Source organism: Bactrocera neohumeralis, unplaced genomic scaffold (genome assembly GCF_024586455.1).
Source record: "Bactrocera neohumeralis isolate Rockhampton unplaced genomic scaffold, APGP_CSIRO_Bneo_wtdbg2-racon-allhic-juicebox.fasta_v2 cluster10, whole genome shotgun sequence".
NCBI classification, from domain to species: domain Eukaryota; kingdom Metazoa; phylum Arthropoda; class Insecta; order Diptera; family Tephritidae; genus Bactrocera; species Bactrocera neohumeralis.
Genome location: NW_026089623.1, coordinates 14,728,574 through 14,749,689, shown reverse-complemented (window position 1 = coordinate 14,749,689; position 21,116 = coordinate 14,728,574). Strand labels below are relative to the sequence as shown.

The 21,116-nt window shown below is 39.2% G+C and overlaps 1 protein-coding gene across 2 annotated transcripts in view; it reads right to left on the bottom strand.

Moving 5' to 3' along the window:
• LOC126765301 (uncharacterized) overlaps positions 1-21,116 on the bottom strand; it is a 62,961-nt gene that overhangs the window by 21,404 nt on the left and 20,441 nt on the right. Inside the window, exon 3 of one of the 2 annotated variants that reach the window (XM_050483018.1) lies at positions 18,259-18,465. The exons of the other annotated variant lie outside the window; for it this stretch is intronic. The gene's annotated coding sequence lies outside the window, so the exon portion shown is untranslated. Of the gene's footprint in view, positions 1-18,258; positions 18,466-21,116 lie in introns of those variants that run through there. 2 annotated transcript variants of the gene reach the window in all.

Sequence of the window (21,116 nt, the reverse complement as noted above, 5' to 3'; positions counted from 1 at the left end):
TTCGGTTTTAAAAATGCCTTATATGAACGCTTATATGAAAATCCTGCTACGTTTATATCGACGACATTATTATAATGGGGAAAACTAAAAAAGGACATTTAAGTGGTGTTCACGCAATTGAATAAAGCGAATTTAAAAGTCAACCTGGAAAGATCTAAATTATTTAGAACAGAAGGGAATTTTTTAGGTCATATCGTTACGGGTGCAGGTATTTTGCAAGAGCCTGAAAAAATATCCGCTATTAAAAAATTTCTGCGCCTGCTAACCTTAATTGATTAAACGGTTTCCTGGGTTAGCATCATATAATGGGAGATTTATAAAAGACTTTGCAAAAATTGTCAAGCCAATTACCAATTTAACTAGAAAAAGCATGTCAATCCAAACGGGTACAGATTTCACTAACAGAGGAAGGATTGAAATCATTTAATGATATAAAATATTTGGTTACGTCTCTGAAATTCTGGTATTCCCAGACTTCAATAAACTCTTTATTTTGACCAATGCCGCAATTGGAGCAGTCATTTCACAAGGGATAATCGGTCAAGACAGACCCATAACTTACATATCTAGAAGAGAAATATATTGTGAAGGGAAATACTCCACAATAGAGAAATATGTAAATGCTCGCTATAGTATGGTACCTCGACAAATTAAGGACCTATTTGCATGGAGCTAAAGAAATAAAAATCCTTGCTGATCACCAGCCACTGACGTTTGCATTAAGCAACAGTGCTAAATTATAAAGATGAAAAGCAAAAGTGGAAGAATATAATTATAAACTCACTATGAACCAGGAAAAAAAAACGTAGTCGCCGATGCGTTATCACGGCTGCCAATAGAATTTAACATCCACAGATGATAATTTACAACATAGCGCCGAAGAGAATAAGTCAAAGAAGAGGATAAGTCAAAGCTCATTCCTCACTGTGACAATCTAAACGTATTCAAAAATCAAATTATATTAATTATTAAGAAGGAAAGAAAGAAATTATACATGAAGAACCTTAGCCAAGGTTCCACAGACACCGCATTAACTGCGAAGTTTACGATAAGGAAAACCTAAGTAAAATCTTGAAAAGCATTCTAAACCCAAAAATAATCAATGGAATTAAAATCCAAGAGAAATAAATTTTTTTATTACAACAAGTATATCAAGAAATCAATTTCACAATACCGATATCGCAAACAATCGAATTAGGCATTTTCGCAGGCGTTATGTTGAAAAGGTATTACACCAAATCGGTGTAGTTCTCGTGTGATATCGACCGTAGTTGCGTTGTGATACAGCGACAGCACAGCTGCGCTGCCTCGAACAGCGTCACTACCGCTGCCTGCACGCTTGTGCACCGTTGCGCTGCCTCGAACAGCGTCAGTACCGCTGCTTGCACACCGTAGTGCACCGTTACCAGAAAATAACGCGACTAACAGGCGACTCGCATGTAAGTACAGTGCTAGGAGAGTTGCTAGCCAGAGGTCAACGAAGACAGTTGCGAACCGGAGTTCATCGTATACAGACGCTCTAATTATATTTCTCCTTCAGCGCGAAACCGAAGGACCATCACCGCCGTATACATCACCGTGCGTCAACGCCTGGCACGCTAGTTTCACCCGATTTCATCACCGCCGTATTCATCACCGTGCGTCAACGCCTGGCACGCTAGTTTCACCCGTTTTCATCACCGCCGTATACATCACCGTGCCAGCTTTAACAAGCGTCAACGCCTGGCACCCTAGTTTCACCCGTTTTCATCACCGCCGTATGCATCACGGTGCCTGCTTTAACAAGCGTCAACGCCTGGCACGCTAGTTTCACCCGTTTTCATCACCGCCTGGCACGTTAGTTTCACCCGTTTTTATCACCGCCGTATACATCACGCTGGTCTGACTGTCTACAGAAGGGGGTGTGGATACATCGTTACGAGAGTAAAAACTTCTTTTGCTAAGCGTTCGTGGGTCCCAAAGCTGACCCTGGAGCGGCTGAGCATACCTCAGCTATGGACGAAACCCCATTACAAAGGTTTTGCCATTATCGCCAATGATTTTCGAAGGGTAGCCACGTCGAGCGACGAAGCGAGCAAATGCCGCGAAAAAAGCCTCCGTCGTCAGATTACTACATAGCTCAAGATGTACTGCCGTTGTCGTGAAACGTACAAAGACAGCCAAATAGCCTTTCAAGAGAGTGGGAGACCTTAACATGGACGCCTTTACCTGGAAAGGCCCAGCAAAATCAACACCTGTTGTGGTGAAATGCAGAGCGAAATTACAGCGTTCTGGTGGAAGTGCTGCCATAATGTGCGTTCGCATCTTCTATTTGTGCATAGTGCAAGTCTTGCACGTGAAGATGCACTTCTTGATTTGTGGCTTAAGACGGGGGATATAATACTCCTGACGTCCCATATGTTGCATGAGGCGATGTTCGGCGTGTAGCATTAAGATGTGGATGTAATGGAGGAATAATGTGGCAAATGGTGACCTCTCTGCAATTATTATGGGGTTGCGTTCATTGTATGTTAGGCTCGAATTAGCGAGCCGAACATTGTCACGGGGCAAACCTTTCGTGTCCAGAAATGGGTTAAGAACTAAGAGTGAGCTCTTCTTATCAATCGGCTTCGATTCTCTTAGTAGTGATATATCGCGGCTGAAGTAGCGCGCTTGTGTATATGCAATTAGTGCGACCTTTGCCTTTTGTAACTCTAAGTGCGTCACTGTGTTGCATGGGAAATTATGTGATCCTTTTACTTTGCTTTTGAGTTGCTCGATAAATTTGAACATTTAAGCAACTACTCTGAGAGCTTTTGGAAACGATGAAAATCGTTCAAGGATGTCAGCATCATCCATTGTTGTGTGATAAGTGGCGATTTTTCGACTTTCTGGAGCAATTACGTTGGGCATTGGCGATTGTGGCCAAGAATCGGGAGATTCTGTTAACCAGCGGGGGGCATTCCACCAGAGGGTGGTGGTGGCGAGATGAAGGGGTTTGCACCCTCTTGTCCCAAGATCGGCAGGATTGTCAGCACTGGCTACGTGGCGCCAAGTGGCTGATCCTAATAGATCAAGTATTTGAGACGTTCGGTTAGAAATACAACCAGGCTAGAACTATTTCGGAATCGGACCAGAGGTATAATTTATATTTTGCCATGTTTAAGTGGGTCTGCACCATGGAGATGAGCTTTGCTAGTAGCAGAGCGCCACAGAGTTCAAGTCGTGGTAGACTTATGGTTTTTACAGGCGCAACTTTTGCTTTTGCCACTAGTAGGTGGCTTGTAGTTGCAATATCGTTTTGGGTGCGCACATATATAGTGGCACAATATGCCTTTTCAGAGGCGTCGCAGAAACCGTGTAGTTCCACTTTGTATTCGGGGGAATAGTTTACCCACCGTGGATTTGTATCTGCGAAATGTCTTTTAGGTTATTAGCAAACTGGGACCATCTTTCTAAGCGAAGAGGTTTCACTTGTTCGTCCCAGTCAGTTCCGTCTAGCCATAATTCTTGGATCAGGATTTTGGCTTGTATCATAATTAGCGAAAGCCATCCTGCGGGGTCAAAAAGTTTTGCCACAGAGGAGAGAATTTGGCGTTTTGTAATAGCGGATAATGCGGATATGGACTCAGTAGTGTATGAAAACTGGCCCGATATCGCATTCCATTGGATGCCTAGTGTTTTTGTTGTACTTTCCTTTTCAAATATAAGGAAATTATTATCCAACAAATGGTCTTTAGGAATATTCTTTTAAAAAATTGGGTGATTGGCTGTAATCTTTTTTAAAGGAAACCCTGCGTTATTGAGGGCACTTATTACCTGTGATAAGGTCTCGTATGCTTGTGGAAGACTGTGGCTTCCAGACAAGATATCGTCTATATACGTTTGCGTTTTTAAGACTTGTGTTGCCAGTGGAAATTCTGGCTTTGTGTCTTCTGCCAGTTCGTGTAGTGTACGAATGGCTAGATATGGGGCACAGTTTACGCCAAAGGTAACTGTTTTCAATTTAAAGTCGCGTAGTGGACTATTGGCAGATTTTCGGAAAAGAATCCGCTGAAAATCTTGATCATCTTTATGAACCAGTATTTGTCGATACATCTTTTCGACATCCCCATTGAATACGTATTTGTATATACGCCAGTTCAATATGAGGAGCATTAAATCTGGTTGGAGTGTGGGTCCCGTAAATAGAATATCATTTAGGGAATTACCCGAGCTCGTGGTTCTGGAGGCATTGAAGACAACTCTGACTTTTGTTGTTTTTTTGTCAGGCTTTACTACTGCATGATGTGGCATGTAGAAAGAGTAATATTTGCCTCTTATGATTTTTTCACATGGGCTTACTAAGGCGAATGTATCTGGAAATTTTTGTTTTACTGGTAGTCGTACAACATACCGACCATTATCTGATCGAGTAGTTGTGGCTTTGTAAAAATTTTCACAATACTGATCTTCAGGTGTTGTAATTGGAATGGGGGGGGAGTTCTTCTACCTTCCAAAATTTTCTCAATTGTGAATTGAGGTACTCGTTTGTGATTTCCTCAACTTGAGTTGTCATGGCTGTGACTGGTTCCGCAACTAGTCCACTTAGGACCCATCCGAAAATGGTATTTTGCGCCAGTAGTGTTTTCGAAATTTTTTCAACACCTTCTAATATGATTTGCGGTATAAGGTCGCTGCCTATTAGGATGTCTATCTGAGCTGGCGTGTTGCAGTTGGGATCTGCCAGAGTCAGGTGTGAAATTTTATCCCAATGCTTGTTATTTATTTGATAGCTTGGTAGCATGTTTGTTAGTTGCGGTAAGACAATAGCATTTGCTTGAATGCGCTTATCCGCTTTGGGGGAGATTAGGCTTGAGTTTTGTACTACTCGTCCGCCCATTCCCGTAATTTCATAGTTGGCATATTTTGTTGGCAGTTTTAGCCTATTTTGTGCCCTAGACGCTATGAATGATCGTTGCGATCCTTGGTCTATTAGGGCTCTTAGTTTGAACAGTTCTCCTCGATGTTCGATGGAGACAACTGCTGTGGGTAGTAGTACTCTACTATGATTTTCGCTGTGTAGCGTTTGAGTTTTTAATGCCTTTGAACAACATGGTGTCTCTTAGCAATTTTCTTGAATTTTTGTTTCGGGAGCTGCTGTTGCAACTAAGCCCGTGGCTTTTTTTGAAAAAGCGCTGCTATGAGATGTGTTGGGAAAGTTATTGAGATGTAACATAGAATGATGCCTTTTGTGGCAATATGCGCAATTAAATTTGCTTTCGCAAGTATTAAGAATGTGTGAGTGGGACAAGCAGTTTGTACAGAGTCTTTTTGACCTGACAAAGTTGTTCCTTTCATTGACATTCAATTTTTTAAATTTCTTGCAAGCTTTTAACTTATGCCCTCCAGAACATAGTTCGCATGACGTGAATTTATTTTGTTCAGATGTGAACGATTGTGCTTTGAAAACGCTTCTGTTTAAATGATTGTTGCTTCCGGCTTGGGGTTTATTGAAGCTTCGATTTAAGTCTTGTTGAACGTTTTTAGTTCTGACTACTTTTTTGTCTACCCTTTCCGCAATTTCGTATTGGGTAGTTAAGGATGGAGTCATGTGTAGAAGTTCACGCAAGTGAGGAAAGTTCTCTGATCGCCATTCACTTGGGAGTGGCCAGAAACGATTCTTTTACACATGGCTCAAGCAGCTCACTACTTCCGGTCTTTGACCAAGTATCCTCTGGCTAGCCTAAGAACATCCGTTCGAAGGCGAGCTAAAGTGAGAAGGCGAAACATTCCCTACAAGGGTTGTGCGCTGGGTTTGGGACCCGCCACGTAAAAAACACCCCCAGTGAAGAGCTACAACCAGCCTCGGATGAGAGACCCCCCTTTTGATGACGACCATGGCAAACGAAATAAGGACTACGAATTGAGGGCATGCACCTGGAATGTCCGGTCCCTTAATTGGGAAGGTGCCGCTGCCCAGCTGGTTGATGTCCTCGTAAAGACAAAGGCTGACATCACCGCCGTCCAAGAAATGCGATGGACGGGACAAGGACAGAGACGAGTAGGTCCTTGTGACATTTACTACAGTGGCCATATAAAGGAGCGCAAGTTTGGTGTAGGATTCGTGGTGGGAGAGAGACTCCGTCGCCGAGTACTATCATTCACTGCGGTGAATGAACGTCTAGCCACAATCCGCATCAAAGCGAGGTTCTTCAACATATCGCTGATTTGCGCCCACGCCCCGACGGAAGAGAAGGACGATGTGACCAAAGATGCCTTCTATGAGCGCTTGGAGCGCGCTTATGAGAGCTGCCCCCGCCACGATGTCAAAATCGTGCTTGGCTACTTTAACGCCAGGGTGGGCAAAGAAGGTATATTTGGCACTACGGTCGGTAAATTCAGCCTCCACGACGAAACATCCCCAAATGGGTTGAGGCTGATTGACTTCGCCGGGGCCCGAAATATGGTTATTTGTAGTACTAGATTCCAGCATAAGAAGATTCATCAAGCTACCTGGCTGTCTCCGGATCGAAAAACTACCAACCAGATCGATCATGTTGTGATAGACGGAAGACATGTCTCCAGTGTTTTAGATGTGCGTGCGCTCCGAGGTCCTAACATCGACTCGGACCACTATCTGGTTGCAGCTAAGATTCGCACCCGCCTCTGTGCAGCAAAAAACGCGCGCCACCAAACACAAGGAAGGTTCGACGTCGAAAAGCTGCAATCAAAACAGACAGCCGAACGATTTTCTACTCGGCTTGCACTCCTGCTTTCTGAGAGCACTCGTCAACAACTCGGTATAAGGGAACTGTGGGACGGCATTTCAAACTCCTTACGTACAGCTGCAACCGAAACCATTGGTTTTCGGAAAGTGCAAAAGAACAGCTGGTACGACGAGGAGTGCCGTGTCGCAGCGTATAGAAAACAGGCTGCCTACCTCGCACCGTTCCGATCGATCACAACTCGTGCGGGATGGGATAGATACCGAGAGTTGAAGAGGGAGCGAGACGCATTTGTAGACAGAAGAAGAAAAAGGCTGAAATGCGTGAGTACGAAGAGCTTGATAAGCTGGCCGACAGGGGTAATGCTCGAAAATTCTACAAAAAAATGCGGCGGCTTAAGGAAGGTTTCAAGACCGGAGCGTATTCCTGTAGAACCCCCAAAGGTGATCTAGTCACTGATGCCCAAAGCATACTTAAATTATGGAGGGAACACTTCTCCAGCCTGCTGAATGGCAATGAACGCACAACACCAGGAGAAGGAGAACCCGATTCCCCAATCGATGACGATGGAGCAGACGTTCCATTACCCGACCATGAAGAAGTTCGAATAGCAATTGCCCGCCTGAAGAACAACAAAGCGGCAGGAGCCGACGGATTGCCGGCCGAGCTATTCAAACACGGCGGCGAAGAACTGATAAGGTGCATGCATCAGCTTCTTTGTAAAATATGGTCGGACGAAAGCATGCCCAACGATTGGAATTTAAGTGTGCTATGCCCAATCCATAAAAAAGGAGACCCCACAATCTGCGCCAACTACCGTGGGATTAGCCTCCTCAACATCGCATATAAGGTTCTATCGAGCGTACTGTGTGAAAGATTAAAGCCCACCGTCAACAAACTGATTGGACCTTATCAGTGTGGATTTAGACCTGGCAAATCAACAACCGACCAGATATTCATCATGCGCCAAATCTTGGAAAAGACCCGTGAAAGGAGAATCGACACACACCACCTCTTCGTCGATTTCAAAGCTGCTTTCGACAGCACGAAAAGGAGCTGCCTTTATGCCGCGATGTCTGAATTTGGTATCCCCGCAAAACTAATACGGCTTTGTAAACTGACGTTGAGTAACACCAAAAGCTCCGTCAGGATAGGGAAGGACCTCTCCGAGCCGTTCGATACCAAACGAGGTTTCAGACAAGGCGATTCCCTATCGTGCGACTTTTTCAACCTGCTTTTGGAGAAAATAGTTCGAGCCGCAGAACTAAATAGAGAAGGTACCATCTTCTATAAGAGTGTACAGCTGTTGGCGTATGCCGATGATATTGATATCATCGGCCTCAACACCCGCGCCGTTAGTTCTGCTTTCTCCAGGCTGGACAAGGAAGCACAGAAAATGGGTCTGGCAGTGAACGAGGGCAAGACGAAATATCTCATGTCATCAAACAAACAGTCGTCGCATTCGCGACTTGGCTCTCACGTCACTGTTGACAGTCATAACTTTGAAGTCGTAGATAATTTCGTCTATCTTGGAACCAGCGTAAACACCACCAACAATGTCAGCTTTGAAATCCAACGCAGGATAACTCTTGCCAACAGGTGCTACTTCGGACTGAGTAGGCAATGGAGAAACAAAGTCCTCTCTCGACGAACAAAAACCAAACTCTATAAGTCACTCATAATTCCCGTCCTGCTGTATGATGCAGAGTCTTGGACGATGTCAACAACGGATGAGTCGACGCTGCGAGTTTTCGAGAGAAAAGTTCTGCGAAAGATTTATGGTCCTTTGCGTATTAGCCACGGCGAATACCGCATTTGATGGAACGATGAGCTGTACGAGATATACGACGACATCGACATAGTTCAGCGAATTAAAAGACAGCGGCTACGCTGGCTAGGTCATGTTGTCCGGATGGACGAAAACACTCCAGCTCTGAAAATATTCGACGCAGTACTTCTTGATGATTGCTCCCACAAAAGAAATGATTTTTCTGGTAATGCGACGGTACATATGTTTACCAGAATAGGATCCCAATTGTGAGTGGGAATATTTTGCGTCGATAGAACCGACAAACAGTTTGAAACAGTGGATTCTAGTTACATGAATTCTTCACTGGTTTCTCTTTGAATTTTAGGCAAGTTCATAAGTATCGTTACTTGCTTGTCAACTAATATTATCTCATTTTCGTATCTTTGTCTTAAAGCTTCCCAAGCTAAATTAAAATTATCGTCATTCAATGCGAACTGCTTGACTATTACGCCTACTTGACCTTTAGTTTTGTATCTGAGGTGATACAGTTTTTGCGCTTGTGATAATTTTGGATGGTTTATGTACACGGCTGTAAACATGTCCCGGAAGGACGGCCATTGTTCATAACCTCCATTAAATATTTCCGTATCACACGCTGGCACTTTGAGATGAATGCCTGAACTTGCCTCTTGGGCTTGTAATTGTGGTAACTCTACTCTACTGTGGTGAAATTGACTTAATAAGTTTTAATTAATCTGATATCATTGCTTTTGTGTCTTCATAGCGGTCTAAGCAATTTTCGTATTTGGCGTAAGCCGAAGATTTAAAATTTTCAGGTAGATCTGCATCATCAGTTTCTACTATTGCGTCGTATGCAGCTTAGAGGCGTGTCCAAAAATTGTCAATAGATTTATTTTTTATTTCTAGTACCGATTCAGAATTGTCCTGAATCGGTGAAGATGCAAATCGAGTGCAGTATTTAATCAAGCTGTCACTCTCAGAAATGAATTTAATATACGAAATGTCTTTCCCCCGTTTTTGCTTTGTAGCACCTTGCTTCGAGCGTGTAGCTTCTGCAGGTGTACATGGACTTTTGTCATCAGTAATCATTTTTGGAATTCTTAAGATCTGCTAAATTCTGCTTTAGATTCTTTTGAATCTGTGCTCAATCAGAAAATTTGAATCAACAAAATATATATGTATATTAGGGTGATTCAAAAAAATTTTTTTTTTTTTCAATTGGTACTCGCAAAAATAGGTTCCTAGACACCTCTAAGAAAGCCTCTCCAAATATGAGTTTTTAATTGTAACGGGAAGGTCCTCCGCCTAACGGTTTTCTATTTTTTCTTATTATCAGATAGAAAAATTTATATCTCGCTTCCAACTACTTGAAAAAATATCTTGTTCATTAGGTTTTGTGGGAAATTGAATGCTCTAAAATATGGTCTCTTATGATTTTTTCGTAAACCCAACCGTTTAAAAGATATTAACGGTTGAAATTTGACTATTTTTGGAAAAATTCTTTTTTTCTTATTAATTTTACAACTCAATGAAAAAAAATTATTATGAATGATGAAACACATAGTTTTGTAGGAAATTTACTGCTCTATAAAAATGGTCTACTATGATTTTTCGATTAAGCTAAGCGTTTTCGAGATATTCATCGTCAAACATCAATGCATATTAGGGTGGATCAAATAAAATTTTTTTTTTTTTCGTTTGGTACTCTGAAAAATAGGCTCCTAGACACCTCTAAGAAAACCTCTCCAAAAATCGATTCATATAATTTTTTTTCATTGAGATATAAAATTCATAAGAAATAAAAAATGTTCCCAAAAATAATCAAACTTTAACTGTTAATATCTTTTAAACGGTTGGGTTTACGAAAAAATCATAAGAGACCATATTTTAGAGCATTCAATTTCCCACAAAACCTAATGAACAAGATATTTTTTCAAGTAGTTGGAAGCGAGATATAAATTTTTCTATCTGATAATAAGAAAAAATAGAAAACCGTTAGGCGGAGGACCTTCCCGTTACAATTAAAAACTCATATTTGGAGAGGCTTTCTTAGAGGTGTCTAGGAACCTATTTTTGCGAGTACCAATTGAAAAAAAAAAAAAAAAATTTTTTTAATCACCCTAATGTATATTTTATTATAATAGAGAATGTGGTACCGAAACTCTTTTCAACAAATAAGAGTTGTAACAATTGAATTAGTAAAATGTAGTCGATATGTAACCGAAAGCTCTTTTCAATAAATAAGAGCTGTTATTTCCGAAAACGAATTTTAGAATGCGTTTATTGCTTTTATTGCTCGCGTTTGTATTTACTTCCTTTTTTTTTGAAAAAATATTTTTTTTTGTTTACGGTTTTATCCGCATGCCCTTGTATCAGCGCGCACTGAAAACTAGGTCAATATCCTTTGTACATACGTGTGGATGCTATGTGCATGTAATATGCGTTAAATGAAATATGCAATTATGCTTGTTCTTGTTTGACAATGAACAAGAAAATGCTCGGAAATCGCCAAATTGGACTTTCAATTTATGTATGTATGTATGTACAAAGGTATGTAGTATGCGAACTATTTACTTTGTTTCCCAAATATTGTTCTTATTTACCGCACTGTTCATTTATTTTTCTTCTCTGTATTGTATAATTGTATCCTATGTCTATAGGTATACAGGCATTGAAAGATATACGGCAATATATAAATATAATTCGCGTTAACGTATTCGCGTTTATGTAAATATGCGAAAGCGAGAATGTCAAATAATATATAACATATGTATATATAAGTTTGCTTTTTGCTATGTATTGTATATGCTTTATTCTTCTTTTTCGGAAGCAATCCCACTCACACTTAATAAGCAGAAGCGGTATTGTCCGTATAATTTGCAATTATCCCTCTCACGGCTTAATAATCCGAAGCGGTATTGCATTTGCAAGTATCCCTCTCACAGTTAATAAGCCGAAGCGGTATTGCCAGAATGTTAGGAAGTAAATACTTGGAAAAAATTTTTTTTTTGTGAAATGTGTGTATTTGTATACACGAATGTAAGTTTTAAAGGCAAAGAACAATAATTTAATTGGTTATATATATATATATATATGTATATTGGGGATACATATATATATTATTAACCGTATTGTATTGCGTTTATATCGGTACTTGAATTTACCGCCAAGCTTTCACTAACCCGTTTTTATAAAACGGATTTAATTGCTATCAGTTTTATTCTGCTGACCGTTGGTTGCAACGCTACATACATATATACATATATAATAATAAATTAAAAGTGAAATGGATACACTCACTTCATGTCCCTCAGGGGATTTTGGGGAGTTCTGATAGAAAATCGGGTGTGCGTGCGTTCTGCTGTTCCTCCTATTGTTGAGCCGCTTCTTCTCCGCTATTCCAGTGTGTTATTTGTTGTATTGATTTAACTTATTTTAGTTTTTGATTATTTAAGTTTCGCGCCCGTTTTTATTAGTAAAGGTTTAATTGTTGTGTTGTTTTTGAAGTTATTGGTGTTGTATTTAATTTCACTGTTGTTTCCCCTTTTTTTCTTTTGTTTTGAACTTGTATGCACTGTTGCACTTTAGGTTCACCGCACTTTTAAATTAACTCTTTTTTTTCGTGTTGTTGTATGTATGTTTTATATATGTATTTTTTTTTTTGGTTTTTTACTGTCACTCACATTTGCACCTTTTTGTTTAAATTTGTTGTGTCACTGCACTTCACTGTTTTAACCAATGTGCCTTTCTGTAGGCTCGAAGGACCATGGAAATCCTTGCACTCACCTTTTTGATTTTTATACCACCAATACCGTCAGTAGCGCAAGAAAATAAAATTAAATAACCCAACTTATCGAGGGGGTGTGACTATTGTGTCCGGGTGACACCAACAGATTTTTATTGCCAAGAAAAAACACAAAACGACTCGTGCTGATTATATAATAATCGTTAATATAAAAATTGGTAAATTAAATTGCGGCGTGGATCCTGATGATGGCGGATTGGAAACGGGACGCGCAGAAAAATAGTCACAAACCGATCGCTGTTAATGTCGCAAACGAACTGAGCGAGTCGATCTGTTTATCGGTCCTTCCTGGATCCTGTCGGTGCTGAATCGGATGATGTGATGGGTGTTGGTGTACATGTGTGCTGATGTGTGTAGATGTCGGTGTGTAATGCTCTCACGAGTAGTGTGGGATGTGGGTTGTAAGCGTACTGTGGTGAAAGTTGCGTGTTAGTGACGTAAGTTTGAGTCGATGTGGTGTGATGTGGTGAAGGTTGCGTGTTAGTGATGTAAGTTTTGAAGCGATGTGGTGTGTGTGTTGAGGTCGGGGGAGGATGCTCATTTGTACAATGGGCAAACTCGGCTCACTGTCATAACTAAGCCACAAATAAAGATATTAAAGTGAAATTTAGCACAAAGGATCGCATTAGGGAGGGGTATAGTTGGACGTTATTTCTTTGGAAAAGTGGGTGTGGCCCCGCCCCCTACTAATTTTTTTGTACATATCTCGGAAACTACTATAGTTATGTCAACCAAACTCTACAGAGTCGTTTCCTTCAGGCATTTCCATATACAGTTCAAAAATAAAAGAAATCGGGTAATAACCACGCCCACCTCCCATACAAAGGTTATGTTGAAAATCACTAAAAGTGCGTTAACCCACTAACAAAAAACGTCAGAAGCATTGAATTTTACGAAAGAAATGGCAGAAGGAAGCTGCACTCAGGCTTTTTTAAAAATTTAAAATGGGCGTGGCGCCGTCCACTTATGTACCAAAAACCATATCTCAGGAACTACTTGACCGATTTCAATGAAATTCGGTACATAATATTTTCTTAACACCCTGATGACATGTACGAAATATGAGTGAAATCGGTTTACAACAACGCCTTATTCCAATATAACGCTATTTTGAAATCCATCTGATGCCTTCTCTGTATAATATATACATTAGGAACCAATGATGATAGCGGAATAAAACTTTACACAAATACGGTATTGGAAAAATATGTAAATGACGGATAAAGAAATCTCGATTATCACTTTATCATGCGAGAGTATAAAATGTTCGGTAACACCCGAACTTAGCCCTTCCTTACTTGTTTTTATAAATAAACAAATTTCACTATCAGCTGTCTAAATGCACAAATCTGTCGTCTGTCACCATAAAATTTCAATGCGCATTAGCGTTGCTTAAGGCGCATTAATTTTCCTGGTCTCTCAGGGCTATTAGCAACAAAAAGGAAACCAGCCGATTTATTCTTTGGAAGAACATAGAGGATTAATTACCAAGATTTACCAAACTTCAGTGAAACAGTGAATTCTGACCTTCGAAATGAAATAGCCAGAAACCAAAAAAAATGCGCTAAATTATCAATATATCAAAAATAAAAAATTACGAACCAGGTGATTCTACATTAAAAAGAACAAACAAATTAAAGGTAACAAAAACCGATCTTTAAGAAAGAAACTGTCGCTACAGACACTACCGTCACAATAGCTACTAAAGATAACAGAAAAATTAACAAATTAATTAGAGAAGGAATAATATTTCTTTCAAAATTTTATTTTAATTGTTACTTTTAACAATACATCTTTTAAACTAAATGGTAATTTTCTTATAAACTTCTTTAATGAAACTATAACCTTGAATAACGTTAGTTATACAAACTGGCAAACAAGTTCCTTTCAGATCATCTTACCCGCATTACTTCAGAATAACCTAACAACAAAATACAGTCGAAACTCTCAAAACGAACGAAGTTTTCTTTATTACAAAGCAATTATAAGAACACTGTGTTCTGGGTCTACAAGTACTATGAGTGTAAAATAATCTTCATACAACGAATTTTCCTATAGCGAATATTTCCATATAACGAAGCATTTTTTGCGACCATAACTTCAAGATTAAAGCGTTTTCAATCTCCATATTACGAATTTATTCAAATAATTTACATACATCACTGGTAGGCAAAACCGAACGCACGCGCACAAAAAAGAAATCGGCGTCGCTTTGTTGTGTATTATTGGTGTTGTTATTCTTGCTCTGTCTGTACTTTGTTGTTTTCACAATGCACAAGGAGAGACTGATGCTTTGAACCGTTTATTTTAAATAAATTTGAAGGTGTATTTCGGGGAACTACCGAACTATGCAAGTGTCAACCGAAATCATTACCATCTCTCATATTTCTTGCAGTCATTATCAGTTTGCATTTGCATATCGCGATAGTAAGTTGTAAAATGACTCCACGCATAAGTATCACTGTAGAAAAAAGCATTGATCATAAAAGAAGTTGAAAAGGGAAAAGCTTCGAAAAAAGACATTACTAAGAAATTTGGAATTCCTTCCAGTAGCTTATCTACGATTTTAAAAAACGTGTTAACCAGTGTCACAGATAATGCATCCAGTATTAATGAAGCTTCGTATTTGTACTTTTGAGGATATTGACGTAGCAATGTTGAAATGGGTATGCGCGGCACCTGGTCGGAATCTTCCTCTATCTGCACTAATACTGAGAGAAAAAGCTAAACAATGCGCTGAAGCATTGGGTCACGGAGAATTTGAAGTAAGTGTAGGCTGGCTTGAAAAATTTAAAAATCGTCCGGGATTGTTCAAAAAACATTGTGTGGTGAAAGTGTTGATGCCAACATCCAAACTCCAGATGAATGGATAAGGAATTTCTTGCCAAAATTGTTAGAAAAATATGACGAAAACGAAATCTTTAACGCCGTCTAAAAATGAGAAGTGAATTGGGGGGAAAAACAGCAAAGAGAAGATTACTTTTATGGTGGCATGCAATATGACCGGTTTGGAGGAAGTTAAATTGCTTTTATATAAAAGGCCAAGAATCCGAGACGCTCCAAAGGAATCAAATCTCCAGACGTGGATTATGAATTTAATACGAAAGCATGGATGACAAGCCAGATTTTCTGGCTTTTGAAATTGAACCCAAAGTTCGCTTCTCAACAAAGAATTGTTCTGCTTTTTGTTGACAACTGCGCTGCGCACCCTGTTTTGGTGATATTGATGTAAAGGACCAATTGAAATTGCTTATTTGATGACTTCGTTTTTCAGCCAATGGATCAGAGCATAATTTGTAACATTAAAACGCATTTTGACAAATGTTTTGTCACAAATGGAGAAGAAAGAACCAGGACCACTACAAATAAAAAATGTTAGAAGGAACAACATTTTTTCTTTTCTATTCAGCCCATTGGAATTCATTAAATAGAACCTCGACTGTATATTAGAAATTCAATTCAGTAATATTCTGCAAATAAACAATATCATTGTTGCTCAATAAAGTTGAATTACAAAAATGACAACAACAACACGAAATGCGTCGGCACTAAACCAGAGCAGAAGCCGTGCCCGCCATAACGTGAGCCGATTTTCAATGATTATTGCTTACCTCATCATAACTGAGTATATAGAAATATTTAAGTACTAGTAAGTAAGAATTCGTACATACATATGTAAGTTTAAAGCAAATAATCAACATTTTGTATAAAAAGGAAATTATGCAATAAAGTAATCGAGTTCTCCTGTAACTTACATAAGTACATACAATATTATTTCTTTGGCACATTTGTCGGTTTGTTTACAAAAGCAAATATGAGCCACATACATACTTATGTACAAACTAGCGGAATAACAAGTGCCGCACGCATCTTTCAGCTTTAGTGAGCTGTCACTTAAGGTCTGTCAAAGAACTGGGGTATAAATATGAATGAACAAAAGTGTAACTATACTCGTATTACGTTTTCGCTATGACCAAAAATGTGTAAAAACTAACAATATTTTAGTACCCCAAGCGAACGAAGTAACATATCTTGGTGTTCACCTAGATAGAAGGCTCACGTAGAGAAAACACATAACTAGTAAAATAACATGTATGAAGATTAGAGCTGCAAATTTAAAGTGGCTTTTAAATAAATACTCTAAACTTAGCCTAGACAACAAAGGGCTTTTATATAATGCGGTCATAAAGTCGATTTGGGTGTATGACATTCAAGTGTGGGGTACGACCTACTAATATTGATATAAGGTTCCAATCAAAAATGTTTAAAACAATCACGTGTTCACCATGGTACATGCGTAACGAAAATATCCATAAAGACCTTGGTATTTCTATGGTAAAGAAAGAAGTAGAAGATAGCAGAATTAAATATGTATCTAAACTCCGAGATCACCCAAACCCTTTGGCTAATGCTTTGGTACATTCCTGCAATCAAGCACGCCTTAAAAGAAGAGATATGCCTGCGTACTAAAGAGCAACGTATCACCAAAACTTCTCAATCACTTGCTTGAGCTTGTCTAGTTTTTAATTTGATTTAAAATTTTATAACTTATTGTTAGGCAATTAAAGCGGATTCAATAAATACAAAGATATTGCAAAAAAAAATATCTTTGTACATCTCCGTTGTCACCAATGGAAAATGGCCAAAGCTCATGTTTTGTCTAAGGGTCAATGTGTCGAAGCACTTACACGACGACAAAGCGTCACAACGTTGTGTTGTTGGCAGAAAATCCGAACTGTGCCGAAAAACTAAGCGAACGATCGCCGATTGTCACCGGTTCCCTTGCCGCTCGAACAGCTTTGCCATGAACCCATCGTAAATATGTATGTTTATGTATGAGCTGAGATACATATCGACACTGATTTGTGTGAGTCACGACACAATATTTCAGATTTGCAAATATTTTAAATCGACAAGAACTATGTTGCCAGTTTTATCACTTTTTCTCTGTTTTACGAGTTTTCCCTTCCAGAAGAACATCAGAAAATTTTTCAATTTATAATTTTTAGCTTTTGCCATCGTCGCGAAAAGACGTTTGTAGGCAAAGACATGCTCAGGGAGATGTTACGGCGTCTGTTTTTTATAAATAAAGGGAGGTCACTTGTTGAATGTGCGCCTTGGTTTATGAATGGAAATGTTTTGGACTTCGCCACTTTGGCTGGCATATTGACTTGTGATGTTTATGCTCTTTGATATAATAATATAAAATATAACGGAATCAAATTTTGCAGTAATAATTATCATAAAGTACGCCACCTTTTGATTAAAAATTTACTAAATCCAACCAAAACTGTTCAAGCCCCTGGGTACCTAACATGTGGGCTCCAGTATCTATAGTTGACTTTTATTCGAAAATATCGGTCAATGTGTGAGATATGCAATAGAAATTCAGATATAATCGTTTAACTGCAGTAACAATTCTGTGTATCAAAAATAGCTTGAATCAGGTCAGTAATTCCCTGAGCCCCCATATGCTTAATATGAAGATTTTCGAACTTCTTGTTGACTTTATGCTGGATATATCGACCAATATTTGGGTTATCTCAATGAACCTCAGAACATATTTTGCTCTAAATAATGTATCTCTGGGTCTAAAATAGATAAACTTGACCTAACCCCCATATAACCATTGCCAGAATTTCTAGCTGATTTTGTATAATAACTACGTATAATGATTTTGGTTTTTCTAACAAATCTTATGCTGAATATATAGGACAGTGATCAGTTATTTAAAGTGAATGTCTATGTAAAATTGCTTAGATTTCGATCCACTGGTTGACGGTTTACGTCTTAAGGTATTTCCCTGGCTTTGATTCCTGCAAGTTGTAAAAGTATTAAATGTTCGGTTCCACCCGAACTTAGCTCTTTTTTATTCTTTTTTTAGTTATTAATGCGTATAAATTGTAGCGACTGTGATGTCGACCACCTACGATTTTACTGCTTTTAATTATAAATGCTTTGAAAATTGCTTAATTGACAGCGCAATTTGCTTATTTATAACCTACTTTTATTGTTACCGCTGCTGCCGTTGAAGCCGTTTTCCTAATTTTCTGCTGATGCCAAAGCTAGTGTTGCGTTATATCTAACGGTTACACGTTCGATGGCTACTGTAATTTAAATTGATCCATACGCGACCGACTTCAGACTGCATGGATTGTAGTTTTGGCAATTCAAGAAACTTACTTAGGTAACTTGTATATGCCCTGAAAAAAACATGACCATTATGTAGTTACAAAATCAAGACCACGCTAAGCTGTAACCTAAATAGTCTAAACAAATGAAAAAATATAGTTAAACTAGCTGTTACCCTGTGCGTTTCGCTACACCTAAATCGATTAAAACTCTTAAGGGTTTTTACTTTGTGTTTTATTTATTGTTGTAAAACTGTTACTTATTTATAAAACATTTATAAAATATATTGGTATACAACATTTTTGGGTTTTCGCGCGTAAATAAATAAGCACCTTGGTGTTGCCACTCTCGAGCATGCGACGAACAATTGGCCGTGGGAGAAGCACGGTTCTTCCAAATTGACGCCGCACACTTGAAACGTTTGACCTTGCGAATTGTTGATGGTCATCGCAAAGGCAAGACGTACTGGGAACTGCAAGCGCTTAAATTCAAACGGCATGTCCGTTGGAATCATGGGAATGCGTGGTAAGAGTACAACTTCACCTGCTGCCTTGCCATTTAGTATTGTTGCTTCATTCAAATTTGGCCACAATTTTTTGACTGAAAGTCTACAGATTTCGTAGAAGTATAATGGGTGAACCGACTTTCAGGACCAAACGATGCGGTGGCAGACCGGGGGGATCCAAAGAATTCAAGAATTCATTTGGATAATTGACTACTTCATCTTGATTTAAAACGCTATCAATCGATGTACATATATGTTTTAGCTTCTCCTGGCAGTTTTTCTTGAATGGCAAAATTGATTTCGTTGACGTGTACATTTTTCAGTGCCAATATTGCGCGTTCACTTAAATAATCGTGGCGTTGATAGTGTTGAACAATATTCGGAAAAACACTTTCAATCAATTCTTTTTCGATTGTAAAAGTGTACAAAAGTTGTTCGGCAATGTGATCAAACCGGTATCATCGATTGGTATTTTGCCTTCGCCAATTTCCAACAACTGCTTCGAAAACGCCGCTGCGGATCGATCATTTTGCAATTGGACTCGCATGTTGATGGTAAGAGTCAGCCTTTGAACATGTCTCCACAAAACTGACGATTTTAAACATACGTTTATTTCGTCGGCAGGAGTTGATCGAGGAATGACTGACAAAGTTTGCCGAAAATCGCCGGATAATAAGATTAATGCTCCGCCAAAAATCTGTTACTTTTGGCGTAAATCTTGCATTGTTCTATTGAATGCTTCTAATGACTTTTTGTTAGCCATTGGGCACTCATCCCATAGAACGATATGTTGCACGTTGGTGTTTCAACGACTTGGATGTTCAACGGTAATTTCAACGCAGAATGTGCTGTTCGGCCACCATCAAGTAGAGTAGCAGCGATGTCTGACGAAGCAATTGCCAGCGCAATTTTCTGCTGTGACCGTATAGTAGCAAGAATCAAAGAGATCAGAAACGTTTTCCCTGTACCACCGGGCGCATCAAGAAAGTAGAATCCACCGGCGTTATTGTCAACCGCTCGTATAATCTTATCATAAGCATTTTTCTGCTGAATATTCAATTTGGTAATGTTAGCTTGTATGAAAGCACGCAATTCATTGCAATCGTATTGAAATGAAAGCACGCAATTCATTGCAATCGTATTGTTGTTCACGTTGAAGCTCATGGTCAATGACTGGGCGCAGTAATGCCAAGTTGCGCTAATGCCTTATTCGCAATTGTAAGGCACAGATCTTCAACCAATATCAAAGCAGAATTATACATTTGTAATGTATATAGCAAGTCTGCGTCCGATGCTCGATTACGCGCCAAAATTAATAAGTCCTCGGTCATGCAGTCTTCGTACTTATTCCACAGTTATTGGGGATTTGACGGAAGGCATGTAGATATTATTATGGCGAATAGTACACGTATTTGTTTTGGATGAGATGTGAGTGATGCGTCATGAAGTGCGGTGTCCCAATGCATATCATCTTCTAACAAATGCAATCGCTGACATGCTTCACGATACGTCGCACACAACTGCCCGTCAACAGTTTTCATATCATCAAATGATCTTGGTCCGCGCACATTGACTAATAGCAGACGCAAATAAAAACATTCGGCGTTGTGCGGATGGATGGTGTAAATGCGTCTTATGGCATCGGTTTTACGGGCATTTGGATAACCGTCAACACGCTCCCCTTGCTTTCGTCGTTGAAATGTTTTCGATGATGGATTCCAAGTGAAATATGAAAAATTATATTGGGTGTATTTGGGTTAGAAGAAGGAGTGGACTGATTGTGTTAACTTGCGACATTTTTTAAGTACATTTTGGAATTTCTTTCATTGCAATTTTATAAAGAGACAACACACAATGATCATACAGTCTACTAAAATATCGAATACATAAATATAAACATGTAACGGGTGATCCAAGTAGGGGTACTTTTTCAATAGCCTTTTTTGACAGATGACGCGTGAGCCATGTCATGCCGTCAGAGTCAGACTGATTCTTCCTACAGAATAGAAAGCAACGTTTTAATTCATAACTGGCTCAGTCGTAAAAAGAAAAAGAACCAGATGCACCCTTTAAATGTAAATTTTTGAGCATCACATTTTGGCTGCAAATAAGTCAAGTAAATCAGGTGAAGGTAAATCGAAGTCAAAAGCGGTGAAATCCATTGAGAAGAAGCCAAAAAAGAAATCGGCAGACAGTGTGGCGTCAAAGAAGAAGACA